Below are 22,381 nucleotides of genomic sequence, written 5' to 3' on the forward strand. Positions count from 1 at the left end.
ATCATAGGTAGAAAATTTAGGAAATCAACCTATTGATATATTGTGACTTAGATAATAAACCATCTAATTGTACATTGAAAGTTCAGTAAAATAATAGTAATGTAAAAAGAGGAGCAAAAGAGTAAATTATTGTATTAGTATTTTGCAAAATAGAAATAAAAACAATAGAATACTAACAGTTGGGGGAAAAGGAACTCAATTGTTGTAGAAAATATAAAATCATACATGTTTTGTGTAGTGTAATTTGGCAATGTCAATGAAAATATTAATGAGCATAAATTCAGCATAAGATCTTACTATTGGGAATTAACCCTGTAGATATATTTGTATCTACGTATAAAGAGGTGTATATAATCAATGTCCATCAGTAGGAAAATCTAAAATTTCTGCCAAGGCACATGCATAAAAGGAAATGCTATGCAGTAGGAGAAAAATAAGGTAAAACTTTGTGTTAGTATTCAATGTTGCATGACAAATTGCCACAAACTTTGTGGTTTCAAGCAATATGTATCTACTATCTCATCTTTAAAATTATTTTCTTAGATAATTTATCATTCACCCACTTTGGTGTTGCTATTTTTCATTCAATTTAAAATATCTCTGTTAGGTGGGGTATAAGTCAGGGTTCTCCAGAGAAACAGAACCAGTGTGGTATAAATATTATGAGATTTATTAAAAGGATTGGCACACGCAACTGTGAGGATTAGAAATATTCAAATTCTATAGGATAAGGTGCATGTCGGGACCTCCAGTGAAGGTTTCAGTGAATTCCCCCAGGGACATTGTCTGGCTGAATTAAAGACAGAAATTCTCCTTTCTCTTCCAGATTCCATTGACTTCTTTCTATTGTCTAACCGGTCTCCAGGGTTTCTTTTCCTTTGTTCAATTTCCTTTGCTTCTAAGGACATAAGCCATATTGAATCATGGCCCATCCTCCTTCAGTTTGCACACACCTTAGCCAATAACATCTTCACAGGTCCTGTTTCCAGATGGGTTCACACCCACAGGGCCAGAGGCGAGAACCTGCCTTTTGTGACGGACATGATTCAGTATTCAACCCTTGGTCTGGTGAGTGATGTTTATTGATGTCTGGACTTTTAAGTATCCTGTTCTGAGACTCTGGATCTCATATTTAAATGTTTTGTTTTGATTAGCTTTTTCTGATACTGCCTCATTACTGCCAGGTAGAAACAGAAGTCCAGGTTTGGACTTCCGGAGAAGATGGCGGCTTAGTAAGACGCGCGGGTCTTAGTTCCTCCTCCAGAAAAGCAACTAAAGAAACAGAAACAATACGAAACAGCTCCCGGAGTCACGACAGAGACCAAAAAGACAGCGTACCCCATTCTGGAACAGCTGAACGGGCAGGGAGAATCTGCTGCGGTGAGATACCCGAGGGGCGCACGTTTTCCCTGCCGGGGCGGCTGGCGACTGGGGTCCCCTCCACGCAGTGGCTCCCCGGTCTGACTGGGAACGTTGGATAGCGGGGCCCTCCCGTCACGCTTGGCGTTTCGGGCCAGCTGGGCAATTAGGACCGGCACTCTCCCAAGCCACGGCTGCCAGCGACCCCCGCCTCCATGCGCGGTTTCCCGGGCCGACTGCCGTGCAGACAGACGAGCGCCACGAGCGCCACCTACTGGGCAGGAAAAGAAAAACAGAGCCCAGAGATTTCACAGAAAAAGCTTTCAACCAGCTGGGTCCCACACCCAGGGAAATCTGATCAAATGCCCAGACACCAGCAGAAAATAATGGATGACGCTCGGAAAATTGAAGATATGGCCCAGTCAAAGGAACAAACCAATAGTTCAAATGAGATACAGGAGCTGAGAAAACTAATGCTGAATATACGAACAGAAATGGAAAAACTCTTCAAAAACCAAATCAATAAATTGAGGGAGGACATGAAGAAGACATGGGCTGAACAAAAAGAAGAAATAGAAAATCTGAAAAAACAAATCACAGAACTTATGGGAGTGAAGGACAAAGAAGAAAAAATGGAAAAAACAATGGATACCTACAATGGTAGATCTAAAGAGACAGAAGATAGAATTAGTGAACTGGAGGATGGAACATCTGAATTCCAAAAAGAAACAGAAACTATAGGGAAAAGAATGGAAAAACTTGAGCAGGGGATCAGGGAACTGAATGACAATATGAAGCGCACAAATATACGTGTTGTGGGTGTCCCAGAAGGAGAAGAGAAGGGAAAAGGAGGAGAAAAACTAATGGAAGAAATTATCACTGAAAATTTCCCAACTCTTATGAAAGACCTAAATTTGCAGATCCAAGAAGTGCAGCGCACCCCAAAGAGAATAGACCCAAATAGGTGTTCTCCAAGACACTTACTAGTTAGAATGTCAGAGGTCAAAGAGAAAGAGAGGATCTTGAAAGCAGCAAGAGAAAAACAATCTGTCACATACAAGGGAAACCCAATAAGACTATGTGTAGATTTCTCAGCAGAAACCATGGAAGCTAGAAGACAGTGGGATGATATATTTAAATTACTAAAAGAGAAAAACTGCCAACCAAGACTTCTATATCCAGCAAAATTGTCCTTCAAAAACGAAGGAGAAATTAAAACATTTATAGACAAAAAGTCACTGAGAGAATTTGTGACCAAGAGACCAGCTCTGCAAGAAATACTAAAGGGAGCACTAGAGTCAGATACAAAAAGACAGAAGAGAGAGGTATGGAGTAAAGTGTAGAAAGAAGGAAAATCAGATATGATATATATAATACAAAAGCCAAAATGGTAGAGGAAAATATTATCCAAACAGTAATAATACTAAAAGTTAATGGACTGAATTTCCCAATCAAAAGACATAGAATGGCAGAATGGATTACGACCCAGCAATACCACTGCTAGGTATCTACTCAAGGGACTTAAGGGCAAAGACACAGACGGACATTTGCACACCAGTGTTTATAGCAGCATTATCTACAATTGCAAAGAGATGGAAACAGCCAAAATGTTCATCAACAGACGAGTGGCTAAACAAAGTGTGGCGTATACCTACGATGGAATATTATGCAGCTTTAAGACAGACTAAACTTATGAAGCATATAATAACATGGATGGACCTAGAGAACATTATGCTGAGTGAGTCTAGCCCAAAACTAAAGGACAAATACTGTAAGGTCCCACTGATGTGAACCGACATTCGAGAATCAGCTTGGAATATATCATTGGTAACAGAGACCAGCAGGAGTTAGAAACAGGGTAAGATAATGGGTAATTGGAGCTGAAGGGATACAGACTGTGCAACAGGACTAGATACAAAAACTCAAAAATGGACAGCACAATAATACCTAAGTGTAATGTAACTAGGTTGGAACACTGAATGAAGCTGCACCTGAAATATGGTTTTTTGTTTGTGTGTTTGTATCTTTTGTTTTTGTTTTTTTCTTTTTCCTTTTTATATATATATATATTATTAGTATTATTATTTTAATTCTCTTCTCTATATTAACATTCTATATCTTTTTCTGCTGTTTTGCTAGTTCTTTTCCTAAATCGATGCACATGTACTAAGAAATGATGATCATACATCTATGTGATGATACTAAGAATTACTGAGTGCATTTGTAGAATGAATGATTTCTAAATGTTGTGTTAATTTCTTTTCTTTTTTTTGATTAATAAAAAAATTAAAAAAAAAAAAAAAAAAAAAAAAAGAAGTCCAGGTTTGTCTCTCAGATTCCATTGACACCCCAAAGTGGAGCTCTTCGTTACAGCTGGGCAGGGGTAAGAATTCCTTACCACCACCATGTTGTCTCATAGATACTTCAATGGAGGTGGCCTCATTAGCACTGGACAACAGTTCATCAGAACCTCCTTCCTCTGATAACAACCCAAAGGGAGCAGATGGGGTGTCTCTTCTCTGCATTTACTCTCTCATCTTTAAAACTATTTTCTCAGATAATTTATCATTCACCCACCTTGGTGTTGCTATTTTTCATTCAGTTTAAAATATCCCTGTTAGTTGGGGTATAAGTCAGGTTCTCCAGAGAAACAGAACCAGTATGGTATAAATATTATGAGATTTATTGTAAGGATTGGCGCAGCCTTGTGGGGTTATGCTGGGGCACCACATTACGGCCTCATGATGGTGGAAGTCTAGACTCTCCACGCAGTTTTTGCTGCCATGGGTGGGAGTGGGGGTAGGTACGGTGAGCCTTTCTTTCCTGGCCCTGTGGCTAGATAGAGAAGGCTATTGCTGGGCCTTTTTAAAAAATCTTTGCGTCTGGAATTTTGTTATTACATGGTTGTTCTGCTCCATATCTACAATAAAAGAAGCTAAAAGAAACCCAGGGAGGGCACCACCATGCTGCTACTTGGTCCCAGAGTCTCTAAAAGACTGCCTTCTTCTATCTACCTTTTGGTCATATATTTCTTTTATGTCTAATGTCCAGGGATTTTAGCCATCCTTTTTAAGATAAATAGGAAAAAACATGTTTTCCCAGAAGGGAAGCTGGAACTATTTATTTTGAACAGAAATTTATATCCTATCTTATCAAGATTTTGAGATAGATTATAAAATAATGATAGAAAGAAATGTTTGATGACATAGATTTAAAAGTGGATTCCTTTTAATGAAATTTTTCAGGAAGACAGACAACTCACCTTTCACCACTTCCATTGACTTCTTTCCCTATGGTTCCATCCTTAGAGGTTATTCCTGCTTCTAATATAGCACACAGCTTGAGGAATTTAGCATTTGTTATTATATAGATAATTAAATACATATGCTAGAGAAATATATACATTTTCAATTTCTTCTAATTAAAATCTAGTCACCAAAAACAGAGCTGCCCCAAATGTGTGTACTAGCACACTGATACGCTTAGATAAAAAGGTACAAATTATTGAACATAATTTTCAGGATCTGGTGATTCTTTGGTGGTGAATTTGATCATCTCAGGCCACGGGAAGCCCCCTTAGTTTTCCCTAGCATGTTATAGAGATGTTATTTTCTGTGAGTGCAATTATGTGTAAGTGGTTGGAAAACTGTGGAGTGGAATGAATGGGGTGTGGAAGTGTTCCTTTGTAGAAGATGCTACTGAATATTTTTTTCTCTTACCAAAAAATATGAGAGGTTCCCAGTTCTCCACACTTGTGTCATCACTCTTGTATCATAAGTTTTTTAATCAGAGCTATTTTATTGATTGTGTGTCAGTATCCATTGTGGTTTCAATTTTAACTACCCAAAGAACTTGTGAGTTTGAACCTTTGTCCTATGTATGTTGGTCACCTTTTTCTTTTCCCTTTCAAAGTGGAAAAAATTTCTTTGTAGTTACTATTTGCTTTTATTTTTCTATTGGTATGTCTCTCGTTCCTATTGATTCATAGAAAATTAAATGGCTACAGATATCTTACTGCTATTTTTCTTATTTCTTGACATTGATATTCAGATAATTCACTTTCAGCATTTCTTCTTTTCAAGTACATGCATTGAAGGCTATACAGTTTTCTTTTGGTAGAATGTTAGCTGCTTCTCATAAGTTTTTGCATGTCATGTTTCCATTACCATTCAATTTCAAAACATTTCTGATTTCAATTGCAATGGGTTACCTAATTTCCAAACATTTGATTATTTTATAGCTGACTTTGTTTTTTTAAATTTCTAAGAAAACTTCTATTGGGATTAGAGAATGTAGAATGCATGACTTAAAAATTAATCTTTTGAAATTTGTTGAGGCTTTCTTTATGGCTCAGGATATGTTTTTTCCTTTGATCTACTTGATTTGCATTCTAGATAGGTAGTTATATCATTTCTTTATTCATTTCTCCAACTTTTCCTCAAGGGATTAAAGATGCGATTGTAAGCATAAAACAAATATTACTTTAGTTTTCTCCAGACTGTGAAACATGAAGAGAAGCAGAATAACACACATATTTTATATATATTTTAAATATACTTAAAAACATACACATAATTACTAAATTTTGCTTTGATTTCTCTAATAGTTTTTCATCTATTGCTTCTGTAGTTTTGCTTCTTTTTTTCCTTGATATTTGAAAATCCTAACACTTTTTCCATGTGGCTATCATGTTACTGTAGCACGTTGAATTGTATTTGTTTGTTTTTGGAAGTGTACTGGTCAAGAATTGAACTTGGTTCTCCCACATGGCAGGTGAGACTTCTATGGCTGAACTATCCTCCACCCACTTCTTTCCTTTTCTTGAGGACAAGAATGTACATTAGTTTCTAATTTTTTTGTTTGCTTGTTTCTGCCATAAGGGATCTTTTTTTTTCCCTTCTCCACCATTCAGAGCTTTAGGCAGAGCAAGTACTATTTATTATCCCAATCTATAAATGAATAAAGGGAGATTAAAAGTCTTCTCTAAGGAGTGTAAATCTGGTTCTATTTGTGACAGAAAGTTTTTGTCAAGATTAAGTGGTAGAATGCTGTGTGAAATTCCAAACTCTGTAAATACAAATGTGTGGTTCCCTCACAAATACTCCTCAAGGGAAAACGCAACTCAAATACAACTTAAAACTATAACTCTTGTCACCAATCATTTCTCATCCCTTTTGGAGTTAGTTCTAATATGTAGAAGCATTACTTCTTACTAAAAACACTTTTTCCAAACCTGCAATTGTTTTTTGAGAATTTTCAAGCCTAATTAAAAATCAGCTGTTTGTGTTGTTTGTTTTCCCAAAGATTTGGAAGAGTTCATGTTAGGCTTTCAGCTTGGTTTTTGCAATGAAATTCCTTCCACCCTTTGTCTAGGAAGAAACCAAATCTCCACATCACCTCCTGAGAAAGTATAATACAGAATGGCCTGGAATTTAGATTTAAGGGGCTTTTTTGGGTGGAGACTCCATGGTGATTGTATGGTTTAATCTTGACCTAAACTTCCTCTTTATTTTAAAAATAAAGTTAAGGCATTGTTCATGGGATATAATTGTAAGTGATCTTTCCAGAAAAAGGACAGCTCTGTTTAGAAAGAACATAGTAAGTACTACTGAAACCTGTGTGATGGAAGGTTGGTCAGACTCTGCATGTCTACAACTGGAAATTCCACAAAACCATAACTTTCTTTCATTGCAGCCAAGAAGCACACAATAAGGGAAAGATCTCTTCTGGCTCTAAAATATTTGGACTAAGATACTTCTTAAAATTTAGGTTTTCTTTGAAATGGCTTCAGCTAAACTCTGTATTTAAGGACTGCTGTTGAAGTTATTGCCGTTGTAAACACAGGGCTTGTTTTTGTTTTTCTCCCAAAATGATGTATTCATTTGAGCAGAACTGGAATATTTAGAATGAACCAATAGTAATTTTATGGTATTCATCTCATCTAAATGGGCAAATGCTGATAAACTCTCTTTAAATGCTATGCCTTAAGTCAGTCATCTAACATAGTGGGTATGGAATTTAAAGAACCTTTGTTTACAAGAGGAAAATAATGGCCCCAGTGCCCTATAATTGATTTTCAGTGTCCAATACTAAAACGAGCAGCACAGTATTCCAGTACTACAGCCAGTTTCAAGAATCAATCTAGGTAAATGTATTTTCTTTGCAGACTTTAATCAATACAAACAAATTTTCAGAGTTCCCACATGGTGGGGAGAAAAGTGCCAATAATTGTATGAGTTTGAGAAGGCTTTTTGTTGTTCTGAAATATCAAAAAAATAGTATTCTGAGCTCTTGAATTTTTTAAGTAAAATTGAAAATATATTTCTTTACCAAATAATATTATATGTTCAATATATGGATCATAAAAAGTATGTAATTTATCCAAAGCACATTTCATCATTGTAATTCAAAGCTATTGTAATTTTACAAAATACAACATTTTAAATTGAACACCTACAAAACACATGCATGTATTTAGGTTTAACAAAATACAAAGTCATGACAACTATATTAAGAAAAATATTCCTTCCATTGATCTTTGTCATTGTCTATCGACCAAAAAGCATAGGCAGAGTTTTCTTAATATCAGTACCAGAGTATTTGTGTGTGCCTCTATCCATCCATAAATATTAATTGTTGGCCTAATCTGGGCCAGGCATTGTGCTAAGAGCTGATGATGCAGAGATGAATGAGACATGGCATCCGCTATAACCTATGTGGAAGTATATAGATAAAAAATTCAAATATAAGCTGCGTATTTGAGAATTTAGGATGAAGTGCTACAAATCACAGAATAATAGAATGATTTCAGAGGTAAAAATTACAAGTGGTTTCACTGAAGATACATAATTTAAGTAGGAAATTGAAGAGAGAGAGTAGAAAGACGTAACAAAGAATTCCTGTAAACATCAAACATTTGCTACTTTCTACTTTGGAACAAGAAAACAAGGACATTTTCAATGGGTGTCAGAATCAACACTGTGACTTTCTTCCAAAGGGCATCTACCCCGCATTCAAGATTCCCCAATGACTGATGATCCTTGCCCAAGCTTTACTGCAGGAAGGAGTCACTGTAAGTGATATGAACGTACATACTTCAGGAACATGGGAGCTATAGAATGGTTTGGAGCCACTGTGTAGGACAAAATTACCACTGATATCCAGATGAAATGCTTAAACTGCTTAAAGACTGAACTCAGTGAGAGTTTTGTATGCAATGACTAACAGGGAGCAGGTATACCTGCCACAGAAATGAAAACATACACGCATTTTTCTCTAATAGTGTGTGGGTGGAACTTTTTGTTATGGATACACAGTACAGTGCTGTGTTTGACTTAGCATATGTATCTCTGATGCAGTTAATGTTGGCTGGGACCATGTATATCAGAATCACCTGGACTGTTAATTAAAAACTGACTGCTTGGGTTACGTACAAAAGTCACTGAATCAGGACCTCTGGGCATGAAAATAGTGATTGAATTTTAACTAGCTTGTCAGGTGAGTCTCATGTGTGCTGAAGACCTTGTAAGGTAAATTCTGAATATGATGAGTTCAATCTGCTTCACCAAGGAAATCTTGGTCCTTCGTTTGAAGGAGGCTACTGTAAAGTTAAAATTTGTTCCAATCTCAGTTGTGCCACCAACTTCTCTAAGCCTCATTTTCCATATCCTTTAAATTGGTATTTTGAACTAGATGATATTTAGTTCACTCGAGTATTCATGCTTTCATCCAGCCAGGAAGTATTTATCTAGTACCTACTGTGTGCTAAGAGCTGCTGTATAGGAACCATAGATAGTGCATTTTCAGGAACAGTCTTGGTTTCAAAAATTGTACTCCATTGTCAGATGGAGTGTATTATAATGTGGGTGCTGGATGTTGAGCCCACGTTTTCTGAGTGGCTATTCTTCTCAGAAAGCTATTTTTTTTGTCCCTGAGTAAGCTTTTACAATTAAATTTTCTCTATGCTGAAAGCTCTGTCCAGGCAGATTTATAATAATTGCCCTTTGGTGCTTTGGGGGAACTCTCACTCTCTAAGAGCCTTAATTGACAAGAGGGTTTATTACTCAATTTTTAAGGGTTCAGCAGACAGTTCCTTGAATTAATTTTTAGTACAGTGCAGAGGGTTAAAAAGCAAAATTCCCTCCTGGGATTTAGAATGACAAACTCTTGGACTGATTGAAAATCTTTAGGGGATCAAGGAGAAGCTACCTTGAAATAGAATCCCATGGAATTCTGAAGGTATGGTGAGACATTTCTCTTTAGGATTTTTAAGGGAATCTGTGGGTATCTTCCTGATTCAGTAGATGAATGTTCAGTTTCTTCCTTCCATGATCCACTGCTCACAGTGACATATTGGATGACGACAGATGTCATGAGGGGGTCATGTGCCATGAAATAAAAGTAAGAGTAATTCTAGCCTTGTAGAAAGCAAAATAAAGCAGATTATAGAAATCTTCATCCACTAAATGAACTTGCGGTATTATTTATCCTGCAGTTCTGATTTCTGTTTTATTTAGTCACAGAAAAACTCAAGAAGCATTCATTCTTGTTAAACTTTGTAAGATATTTTATGAGAGGATCTAAGAAAAATGTACTGTTAATAGAAAATTTAAACATATTTTACTTAAATAGGAAAGTTTATTTCAAAGTTAGGGTCCACAAAGACATTATTATTATGTTTTTTACCATACTTTCCCTCAGAATTGGAGCTTCAGTTTTCAACAGAGGGTCTTGTTTAATCACAGAATATGAGATACTTTGATAGTTCTTTGTTCAATGTTGTGTCTAGGTTCCCTGCTATTTCTTTTTATCCTACTACTTAAAGCTTTTGCTCATAATTCTTCCCTCTTCTCTACTTTCTTGTTGATAACACTCACCATCTTCATATTATTTTTCTTCCACACTTTTTGCTTTAACATATGCACTGGTTTTATGATTTCAACTCTTTCCTCTATGCTGATACTGTGTCCTGAAGCTCCACATTCTATTCCTTTATAGAATGTCTTCCTGTTGCTTCTTATAACATTTGGGTTCCCTATCATCCTGAAAACATCATCTCAAATCTCCTTTCTGTGGTTAAACCTTCTCTAACTCTCAAGCCCCAGAGTTCCATTGTATGTATTTCACAATCCAGGGCAAATTTCTGTTTCCTTTCCCATAGATTGTGAAGACAGCACCCATTTGTTACTTATTTTGCCATGAGTAATAGACAACAATATATGATTTTCCTACAAGGATTGAATAAAGAATTCCAGTTTAGACAAAATGGTGGTATCTGCAAAGACAAAACTCTGATTCCACAAGTAGCCCATGAAAATGTTGGAGAAAACCAGTGATATTCAAAGTGCACACAGATAAAGAAGAAATTTTAATTTCATGAATTGGTAGATACTGAGGTGGCTTATCAAGGGATTATATTATTAGAAATCCTTACTGCTAGGACCTAAAATTTTCAAACTATATTAAAGGAAAAGGAATATAATCTTGAGTTTCAGGAAGGTGAAGAACTACAATTGAGAATCCTTCCTAAACATGAGGGCTTTAGCAGGACTCCTTAACTAAATGACCAAGCCTGAAACAGGAATTGTCACAGTGATCAAATTTACATTAGTACCTGCTGTTTTACTTCTTTATCTTAGGAATTTCCAAATATGTCTCATATTGCCGAAATCTATAGGATGCTCTTCAGAAACAAACACAAAGCCATTTGTGAGGTATAATTGTACAATCCTGGTTTCAGTACTACCACAGATTAACCAGCTACTTCTAAAATAATTTCATTAATAAAATGAAAAGGAGATTATCTACCATGAGGAAATGTCAGTAGGAAAAACACATAGAAAGGAAGACATCTGAAGAAGATGGCAGAGAAGAAAATTCCAGGATTGGCTCTTCCTCCAAAAAGGGCTAGTAGACAGGCAGAAACTGTCTGAAAAACAAAACAAAACTGTTTTGTGGCTCTGGAGGCCAAGAGGGCAGCGTACAACATCTAGCAAGAGCAAGATGAGGAGGCTGAGAAACTGGGGTAAAGAACTGTGAGCAGCTCGCTCCACAGCAGCTGCTAATGCCCATCCTCCACTCCGGAAGCAAGTTGCCCTGGGGCCCAGTTCCTGGCTGGCCGCTGTGGACAGATAGGGACATGGAAGTCTTCTTCCCCAAGAATGTGGCTGTGGGACATGCTGAGCACTAATCACAGCTTTTGATTGGTGAATTAAGATCACTGGATCCTAGCTCCGAGCTGGATAGGCACTGCTGTGGCCATTGTTTCAACCCTTCCTTTGATGGGGCAGAGCCAGGGGAAGTATAGAGACACAGTACCTCCTTATGACTGGGGGAAACATTTTTCTAAAGGGAATCGTCTTCTGGACAGGCCAGGAAAGCACACCATCAGGGAGCCATCAAGAAGGCTTTTTGTCATCTTTCCTGACCCCTCTCCCTGGGACCCTTTCGAGCTATCTGTGCCCTTTCATGGGCCTCTGACCCTGTTGTGGTTTGGAAGTACTGTCTTGGGAAAATCCTGTCTGGGGTGACCCTCCTCCAAGAATTTGCCCTCCAAGCAACAGCAGGAAAAGCACAATGAAAGAAGTGTGGGGGAAAATAAAAACCTATAAAGGCATAACAAATCAAATGAGAAGATCAAGATTCCCAGAGAGGGAATTGAGGAAAGGAAGCTTTCTCCTGGGGGTGAAACAATGGCACAAATAGTGCAATCTCAAACATTGTACTGCATTTCTGCGGAAAGCATTGGATGAAGAAGGGTTGAAAAAAATCTGATCAGTTAACCACGGGAAATTCTGAAGGTCTAGAATAACTTGAACCAAGTGTCAAAGAAGAGCCTTAACACAAAGCCAATCAACAATAGAACCCTAGGTGGAAAGAGACCTTCAGAGTGTACTCATGAATATAATCAGATGCCTGGATATCAGCAAAAAATTTACAAGCCAAACTAAGAAACAGGAAGATGTGGCCAGTCAAAGGTACAAATAAAAACTTCAGAAAATATGCAGAATTTGGAAAAACTAATCAAATATATTCAAGCAAAGCTAAGTGAATTTGAGGAGATGAAGTAAAATATGCCTTAAAATACAGGGTATTAAGAAGACACTGTGTGAACATAAAGAATTTGAAAGTATGAAATGAAACATTACTACAATTATGGGAATGAAGGGCATTATAGAAGAGATTAAAATCACTCTAAAGGTATCAAAACAACAGAGTTTAATGGGCAGAAGAATTGGAAAACTAGAAGATAGCGCAATTGAAATCTTATAGATAGAAGAACAGATAGAGAAAAGGGTGAAAAACTTGAGCAGGGACTCAGGGATTTTGAATGACAACATGAAGTATCAAGCATATGTGTCATGGGTTTTCCAGAAGGAGAAGAGAAAGGAAAAGTGGTAGAAAGAATATTTAAGGAAATAATGGCTGAAAACTTGAGAAACTCTTATGAAAGACATAAATATACATGCCCAAGGAGCACAATGTACTCCAAACAGAATAAATCCTAATATATTTACTCTTAAACACATGCTAACCAGAATGTCAAATACCAAAGATAAAGAGAATCCTGAAAGCAGCAAGAGAAAAGTCATTCATCACATACAAAGGAATCACAATAAGTCTCAGTACTGATGTCTCATCAGAAACCATGGAGGTGAGAAGGCAGTGGTATGATATATTTTAGGCACTGAAAAAGAAAAACCGTAAGTCCAAAATTCTTTATCTGGAAAAACTATCCTTGAAAAATGAGTGAGACTTTAAAGTAATCATAGAAACAGAGAGAACTGCCAACAAGAGACACATGCTACAAGAAATATTGCAGACAGAAAAGAAAAGACAGGAGTTAGGGGCTTAGAGTAGAGTGTAGAAAGGAAGATTATCAGTAAGGGTAACTAAGAGAGTAAACAGTGGGACAGAAAAACCAAAGGATGAGGTGCACAGGTGGTTCAGTGGTAGAATGTTTGCCTTCCATGCAGGAGACCTGGGTTTGATTCCTGGACTATGCACCTAAAAAATAAATGAATCAACAAAGGGTGATTGAAGTAGGGACTGCCTTTACAGTATTAACATTCAGTGTTAATGAATTAAACTCCCCAATCAAAAAGACACAGACTGGATGAATGGATAGAAATGTCTGATCCATCTGGATGCTGTCTACAAGAGAATCCCTTAGACCCAAAGATACAAGTAAGTTTTAAGTGAAAGATTGGAAAAAAAGCATTTACACAAATAGTAACCAAAAGAGATAGGGTAGCTATCCCAATATCAGACAAAACAGACTATGAATAGAAAACTCTTAAAATATAGATACTGTCTTCCTTACCCCAATGTTCTGAATTACTTTAACCCCAATCCGTTTGTCTTCATTCTTATCTCTAAATATCAGGTTATATATATATATAACAGCCTCTCAAAATCCAGAAATAATAATCACCACTCCGGATTTAATGTGTCTGTTCTAAAAGCTTGCAATCTAGGCCCCTGTTTTCTTATAAGCATTTTCTAAAGGTGACCACACCATTGTTGTTCTTTTGTTTCTCGCTTATTTTGTCTCACCAAATGTCCCACATGTTCATTCACATCATGTCATGCCTCACACATGCAAACATGCCTGGAAACAAAAATGCCTGGAAACATCCTAGAGTACATTAGTCAAATAATCAAAAAGTATTGGCAAAGATCCCTGAGGGAGGGGGGGAAAGACTATGGAACTGTTATACCTTACCATCAGGGAATCCCCTGATACTGTGTCAAATTTTAGGGATACCCAAATCAATAGGCCATGCTCTTTATCATGAAGCTTACTCTTGTGAAGCTTATGTAGGTAGTGGAGAAGCTTAGACTACCTATAGGCATGCCTAAGAGTTACTTCTGGAGGACCTCTGTTGTTACTCAGATGTGGCCTCAGTCTCTCTAAGACCAACTCTGCAAGTGAAATCATTGCCTTCCCCCCTGTGTGGGACATGCCATACAGGGGTGAAAGTCTCCCTGGTGATGGGGGAGAGGACTCCCAGGGATGAATCCAGACCTGGCACCATGGAGCAACAATTACATCCTGACAAAATGGGGGAAAAGAAGTGTAACTGATAAAGTAACAGTGGCAGAGAGAATTCAAATAGAGTTAAGAGACTACTCGGGAAGTTGTTCTTATGCAAGCTTCAGGTAGACCTTGCTACGTATCATAACCTGCCAACCCCCAAACAGGACCATTCCAGCCAATCCTAAAGAACACCTAGGACAATATATAAGATTCCACAAGGGTTCAATGCACTAGAGTAACATGTCAGAAACCTACAACCTCCAGATGGGTCCCTGGTCCAGATAAGACCTGAAACCTAGCCCAGTCTCCCCAGAACATCAGATAGTTCCATCTCCCTACCCCATATTAGTGATAGACCCTTCCAATATCAAACATTTAGAATTGCCATAACCGAACAACCCCAATGAGAGGTATGGAAAGATCAAAGGTGATGGTGGAAGTATACATAGAAGATAGGACTTAACAAATGAATATGAATTCTGAATCATTAAATTGATATCTCTTTTAGTCTCCAGTATTTCAGAGCAGCTAGAATTAAAAACCTAAAATTGTGAAATTGTAACCCATGTCAAAGTCTGAAATATGTTCTACAACTAATTGTGGTGCTGTGATTGGAAATTTATACGTTTTTTTGTATGTATATTATTGTTCACAAGAAAAAAGAAGGAAAGAAAAGTCGATTGTGATGATAGAAAAGTATTTAAGCCCTCTAGCCTCCTATATTCTGGAGCAGCTAGAAAGAAAAATATGAGAGGATCATACGGTTGCCCATGACAAACTCTGGGATCTGTCCTGTAACCACTTTCTGAGGAGTGCTTTGAAAACTATTGCTTTTTTATTTGTTTGCTTTGTATATATGTTATACTATATAATAAAAAAAAGTTTAAAAGAAAAACAATCAGAGTGATGGGCCCCACACCCCAGAGTTCCTGCATCAGTTGTTTTGAAATAGAACCTTAGAATTTGCAGTTCTACCAGCTTCCAATTGATGCCACTGCTGGTCCAAGGACCACACTTTGAGAACCACTGCTTTAGATAAGAGAGTTGAACAGGTTAGATCATGGTTTCTCAAACTGCAGCACTGCTGACATTTTGGACTGGTAATCCTTGTTGTGAGAGGCTGTCTTGTACATTATAGGATGTTTAGCAGCATCCCCAGTCTCCATCCACTAGATGTCATTAGCACCCTCTCTCCAGTGTGACAACAAAAAATTTATCCAGATATTGCCAAACTGCAACCCAATATCTCTTATCAATATAGATATAACATTCCTCAAGAAAATATAAGCAAACCAATTTCAGTAACACATAAAAAGTGTTATATACTATAACCAAGTGATGCAAGGTTGGCTTAATAACTGAAAATCAACTAATGTAATAAACCATTTCAATAGAATAAAGGGAAAAAACTACATGATTGTCTCAATAGGTGCTTAAAAAGCATTTTGCAAAATTCAACATTTCTCCTGAGAAAAAACACTCAGCTATGAATTGAAGAGAACTTTCTCATGCTGGTTAAAAGCCATCCATGAAAAATCCACAGATTACATCATACATCATACATCATACTTAATGGTAAAGGACTGAATGCTTTTCCTATAAGTTCACAAATAAGACAAGGATGGACACTCTTGCTACTTCTATCCAACATTGTACTGGAGGTTCTAGCCAGGGCAATTAGGAAAGAAAAATAAATAAAAGGTCATCCACATTAGAAAGGAAAAAGTAAAACTATCCCTATCCACAAGTGGTATAATCTGTATGCAGAAAATGTTAAGGAATCCACTATAAAATTAATAGAACTAATAAACAAGTTCAGCAGAAAAAAACTGGAAAACTTCTATGACACAAAAAGGACACTATATATTAATAAAAAGGGCAATCCATCAAGAAGAAACAACAATCATAAATATCTATGCACCTAACCATGGTGCCCTGAAATACATGAAGCAAATGCTGGGAAAACTGAAGGAAGAAATAAACACCTCTACAATAATAGCTGGAGACTTCAATACATCACCCATTCAATAAATCATCATTAGATAGAACATCTGGCCCAAGGATCATTAAGAAACAGAGAACTTGAATAATATAATAAATGAACTAGACTTAGACATACACAGAATATTCTACCCCAAAACAGCAGGATGTACATTCCTCTCAAGTGTGCACTGACCATTCTCCAGGATAGACCATGTGTTGAAGCACAAAACAAATTCTCAATATATTTACAAAGATTGAAATTATACTAAACATGTTCTCTGACTATAATGTAACAAAACTGGAAATCAATAACAGAAGACCAAAAAATTCACAAGTATTTGGAAATTAAATAACATACTCAAAGAATCTATGTCAAAGAATAAATTGCAAGAGAAATCAATAAATATCTAGAAACAAATGAAAACGAGAACACAACCTATCAAAACTTATGGTATGCAGCAAAGGAATTGCTGAGAGAGAAATTCTAGCCTTAAAGGATTACATTAGAAAAGAAGAAAGAGCTAAAATCAAAGTCTTAACTGCATACCTCGAGAAACTAGAAAAAGAGGAGTAAAACTAATCCTAAAACAAGCAGAAGGAAATAAAAACAAAGATTAGAGCAGAAATAAAAGAAATTGAGGATTAAAAAACACTAGAAGGGGAGTACTGGGAAGATGGCTGAATAGGATGGGCCGAGTTCACCGCTGCCCCAAGGAACAGTGAGAGAGGGGACGGGAAGGTGACTGAGATGGGTGTAGGTAACCTGGGAAGGCCTTATGCACCACTTAGGGAGACCCTGGTTACAAGGGCTGGGTAGCTGAGAGGCAGGGGGCCAGAGACCTTTCAACTGGTGCAGATGGCCTGGCATGGAGACCTGGAGCCCTCGAGAATACATGGACAGGAAAACAGGGACTAGGAAATAAGCCAAACTGCATTTCTTGAATGCGCTATCCTCACTAGTGTAGCTCCATGGCCCATGACTTACCCCACACCCCACGGACCTGAACCCCATCACCTTCCCCCTCCCCACACTCTAAGCAACCCATCCTCTCACATGTACCTGCCCCACAACCCCATCCCAAGCATGGGCATGCCTGCCCCAGCCCAACCCACCTCTCCTACAAAACTGCTGTCTTGCCCTGTCCCATGCATGTTGTCGACAGCAAATAAGGGCAGCAGGTGCTTACCTCCATAACCAGGCTGCACTGGCCCCTAGCCCATACAGTTGTGTAGACACCCCACCACCACCCCTAGCTCTGTGCATATGTACATTAGTTTATGGCCCTCCCAGATCTGCACATGCAGACAGCCCCCCGTCATGCCCTCCAGCTCTGGGCAAGCACTGACCTCCACAGCCAGGCCACATCTGCCCCCAGCCCATGCAAGCGCAATGCTGACCTGCTACCCTGAACTCTGTGCATGCACACAAAGGGTCACACACCCTAGAACTCTGCATACCAGAGCCCCACTCCCCAGACTGTGCACCTGAAAAGCCACATCCTCCCCACTGGGCACCCATGCTCACAGGCACAAGTGTAGTATCCCCAACCTACACTTATATCTATACTGCAAAGGTTCACCACACTGCTGTGCTCTGCTCTGTGCCCTGCATCCTGCACCACATCCATCCTACAAATACAAGACTTAAGACTACTGAAGGAAATCAACTTCCAGAGTAACCCAATCAAGATATTTACATGCTGCAAAGACAACAGAAGATCACTAAGTATATCATAATGCAGACAGATAAAGCCCAGCCTAATGACCAAATTAAAACACTGGAGGAGACACAGACATTGGAACAACTAATCAAAGATGTTCACATAACTCTACTAAATAAAAATAAGTGGGATGGCTAATGACATAAAGTAGATAAAGAAGATACTAAAAGAGCATAAAGAGGAATTTGAAAGAATAGAAAAATAGCAGATATCACAGAGATTAAAGAGGCTGTAAAACTAAAAGTTTAGTATGTTTTTTATTTGGTCTACAGCCTCTTTAATCTCTGTGATATCTGCTATTTTTCTGTTCTTTCAAATAGAAGAGAATAGTAAAGGATTAGGAAGATTAGTTGAGGATATAGTGGTGGAAAATGTCCCAACCCTTATAAAGGACTTAAATATGCCAATCAAAGAAGCTCAAAAAACTCCAAATAGAAATATCCAAATAGGCCTTCCCCAAGACACATACTAATTAGTCTGTCAAGTATTGAAGAGAAACAGAAAATCCTGAAAGCAGAAAGAGAAAAACAATTTACTACATACAAGGGTAACCACATAAGACTGAGTTGACACTACTCAACTGGCACCATGGAGGTGAGAAGGCAGTGGTATGACATATTTAAGATTCTGAAAGAGAAAAACTTCCAGCCAAGAATTCTGTACCCAGCCAAATTGTCCTTCAAAACTGAGGGAGAGATTAAAATTTTCACAGACAACAAATCCTGAAAGAATTTGTCAACAAAAGACCAGCCCTACAAGAAATACTAAAGGGAGATCTACCAGTTGAAAAAAAAACCAGTGGGTCAAAGAAGAAATTGTTAGAGAAATCAGTAGCTATCTGGAGATTAATGAAAATGAGAACACAACATATCAGAACTTTTGGGATGTGGCAAAGGCTATGCTGATAGAGAAATTTATTGCCCTAAATTCCTATATTAAAAAAACAAGAGGGTGCACAGGTGGTTCAGTGGTAGAATACTCACCTTTTATGCAGGAGACCCGGGTTTGATTTCTGGATCATGCACTTACTCCCCCTCCCCCAGAAAAAAGACAAAAATAGAGAACTTAACTGCTCATCTGGAGGAACTTGAGAAAGAACAACAAACTAACCCCAAAGCAAAATAGAAGAAGAGAAATAACGAAGATTAAAGTAGAGTTAAATAACGGGAGAACAAAAGAACAATAGAAAGAGTCAATAAAACTGAAAGTTGGTTCTTTGAGAAAATCAATAAAATTGATGGGTTACTAGCAAGACTGACAAAGAAAAAAAGAGAGAAGATGTAAATAAACAATATCAGAAATGAGAAAGGGTGTGTTACCACAGACCCTGAAGAAATAAAAGAAAACCTAAGAGGATACTATGAACAACTATATGCTAACAAACTAGACAACTTAGATGAAGTAGACAAATTCCTAGAAACACACAAACAAGCTACACCAATTCAGGAAGAAACAGAGATCTTAACAAGTTAATCACAAGTAAAGAAATTCAATCAGTCATCAAAAATCTTCCTTCAAAGAAAAGCCCAAGGCCAGATGGCTTCACAGGGGTATTTTAATCAAACATTCCAAAAAGAACTAACACCAATCCTGCACAAGCTTTTCCAAATAACTGAGGGAAAAGGAATACTACCTAACTCATTTTATGAAGTTAATGTCATTTTATTACCAAAACTGGGTAAAGAGGCTATAAGAAAGGAAAACTACAGGCCAATCTCCCTAATGAACATAGATGCAAAAATTCTCAACAAAATACTAGCAAATTGAATCCAACAACACATTAAAAAAATTATACACCATGACCAAGTGGGTTTATACCAGGAATGCAAGAATAGTTCAACACAAGAAAATTAATTAATATAATACAGCACATTAACAAATTGAAAGGGAAAAATCACATGATCATCTCGATTGATGCTGAAAAAGTATTTGACAAAATTCAACATACTTCTCTGATAACAATGCTTCAAGAGGTGGGAATCAAAGGTAACATCCTCAGCATGATAAATGGCATATATGAAAAACTGATAGCCAGGATCGTACTTAATGGAGAGAGTCTGAAAGCTTTGCCCCTAAGATCAGGAATGAGACAATGATGCCCTCTATCACCACTATTATTCAGCATTGTGCTAGAAGTTCTAGCTAGAGCAATCAGGCTGGACAAATAAATAAAATGCATTCAAATTGGAAAGTAAGAAGTAAAACTTTCATTATTTGCAGATGACATGATACTACTAAAGTTGGAAAATCCTGAGAAATCTACAACAAAGCTACTTGAACTAGTAAACAAATACAGCAAGATGGCGGGATATAAAATTAATGTGCAAAAATCAGCAATGTTTCTATACACAAGCAATGACTGAACTGAAGAGACAATTAAGGAAGAAATCCCATTTAAAATAGCAACTAAAAGAAAAAAGTACTTAGGAATGAACTTAACTAGGGATGTAAAGGACTTACACACAGAAAACTACATAAAATTGCTAAAGGAAATCAAAGAAGATCTAAACAGGTGGGAAGACATTATTGCTCATGGATAAGAAGGTTAAATATAGTTTAGCTGTCAGTCCTACCCAAACTGACCTACAGATTCAATTCAGTACCAATCAAAATTCCAACAACCTACTTTGAAAACTGGAAAACCTAGTTACCAAATTATTTGGAAGGGAAAGAGACCCCAAACAGCTAAAAGCATCCTAAAAAGGAAAAATGAAGTGGGAGGTTTAACACTCCTTGACGTTAAAACTTATCATAATACCACAGTGGTCAAAACAGCATGGTACTGGTACAGTGATAGAAGTACTGACCAATGGAATCAAATCAAGAGCACAGAAATAGACCACCAAATCTATGGTCAACTGATTTTTGACAAGCCCCCAAATCTACCAAACTGGGACAAAATAGTCTTTTCAATAAATGGGCATAGGAGAAGTGGATATCAATAGGCAAAAGACTGCAAAAGGACCCTTACCTTATACACTATACAAAAATTAATTCAGGGCGGGCCACGGTGGCTTAGCAAGCAGAGTTCTCGCCTGCCATGCCGGAGACCGAGGTTCAATTCCTGGTGCCTGCCCATGCAAAAATAAAAAATTTTTAAAAAAAATAATAACTCAAAGTGGATCAAATACCTAAATATAAGAACTATCACCATAAAGCTTCTAGAAGAAAATGCAGAGAAACATCTTCAAAACTTAGTAACAGGAGGTAGCTTCCTAAACTTTACACCCAAAGCACAAGAAACAACCGAAAAAAATAGATAAATGGGAAGTCTTCAAAATCAAATGCTTTTGCCACTCAAAAGAATTTGTCAAAAAGATGAAGAGGCAGCCAACTCAATGGGAGAAAATATTTGGAAATCACACATCGGACAAAGGCTTGATCTCCTGTGTATGTAAGGAAATCATACAGCTCAACAACAAAAGAAAAAAACAACTCAATTATAAAATGAGTTAAAAAATGAATAAGCATTTTTCTGAAGAGCAAATAGAGATGGCTCAAAAGCACAGGAAGAGAAACTAATTTACATTAGCTATAAGGGAAATGTAGAACAAAATTGCAAGTAGATACCACCTCACACCTATAAGAATGGCTGCTATTAAACAACAGTAAACTACAAATGTTGGAGAGGATGTGGAGAAATGGGGAACTGAGGCACTGCTGTTAGGAATGTATAAATGGTCCAGCCACTATGGAACACAGTTCAATGGTTCCTTAGGAAATGAAATATTGAGTTGCCCTGTGACCCAGCAATAGCACTACTTGGTGAATACCCAGAAAAGCTGAAAGCAGTGACACAAACAGATATTTGCATACCGATGTTCATAGCAGAATTATTCACAATTGCCAAAAGATGGAAACAATCCAAAAGCCCATCAACAGATGAATGGATTAATAAAATGTGGCGTATGCATAAAATGGAATATTATGCAGCAATAAAATGAAATGACGTCCTGAAGCACATGACAAGATAGATGATCCTTGAGGACATAATGCTGAGTGAAATAAGCCAAATACAAAAGGGTAGAAACTGTATGACTCCACATTTACCTCATGGTAAAGGTAAAATCAGAGGCTTATAGAATATAGAGGACTTAGAGATACATAGAAGCTAGAGATGGCTGAATGGTTAGCTAATGAGGTTGAACTCAAATGTAAGGGAATAGATAGAAGTGAAGGTACTTCTCTAGTGGGTCTATAAGTAATATTACCATATTGAAGGTAAACATGATTGAAAGGGGTTGTATAGACCTATGTGTCCCACTGATTAACACTAGAA

Source organism: Tamandua tetradactyla, chromosome 3 (assembly GCF_023851605.1).
Source record: "Tamandua tetradactyla isolate mTamTet1 chromosome 3, mTamTet1.pri, whole genome shotgun sequence".
NCBI lineage: Eukaryota > Metazoa > Chordata > Mammalia > Pilosa > Myrmecophagidae > Tamandua > Tamandua tetradactyla.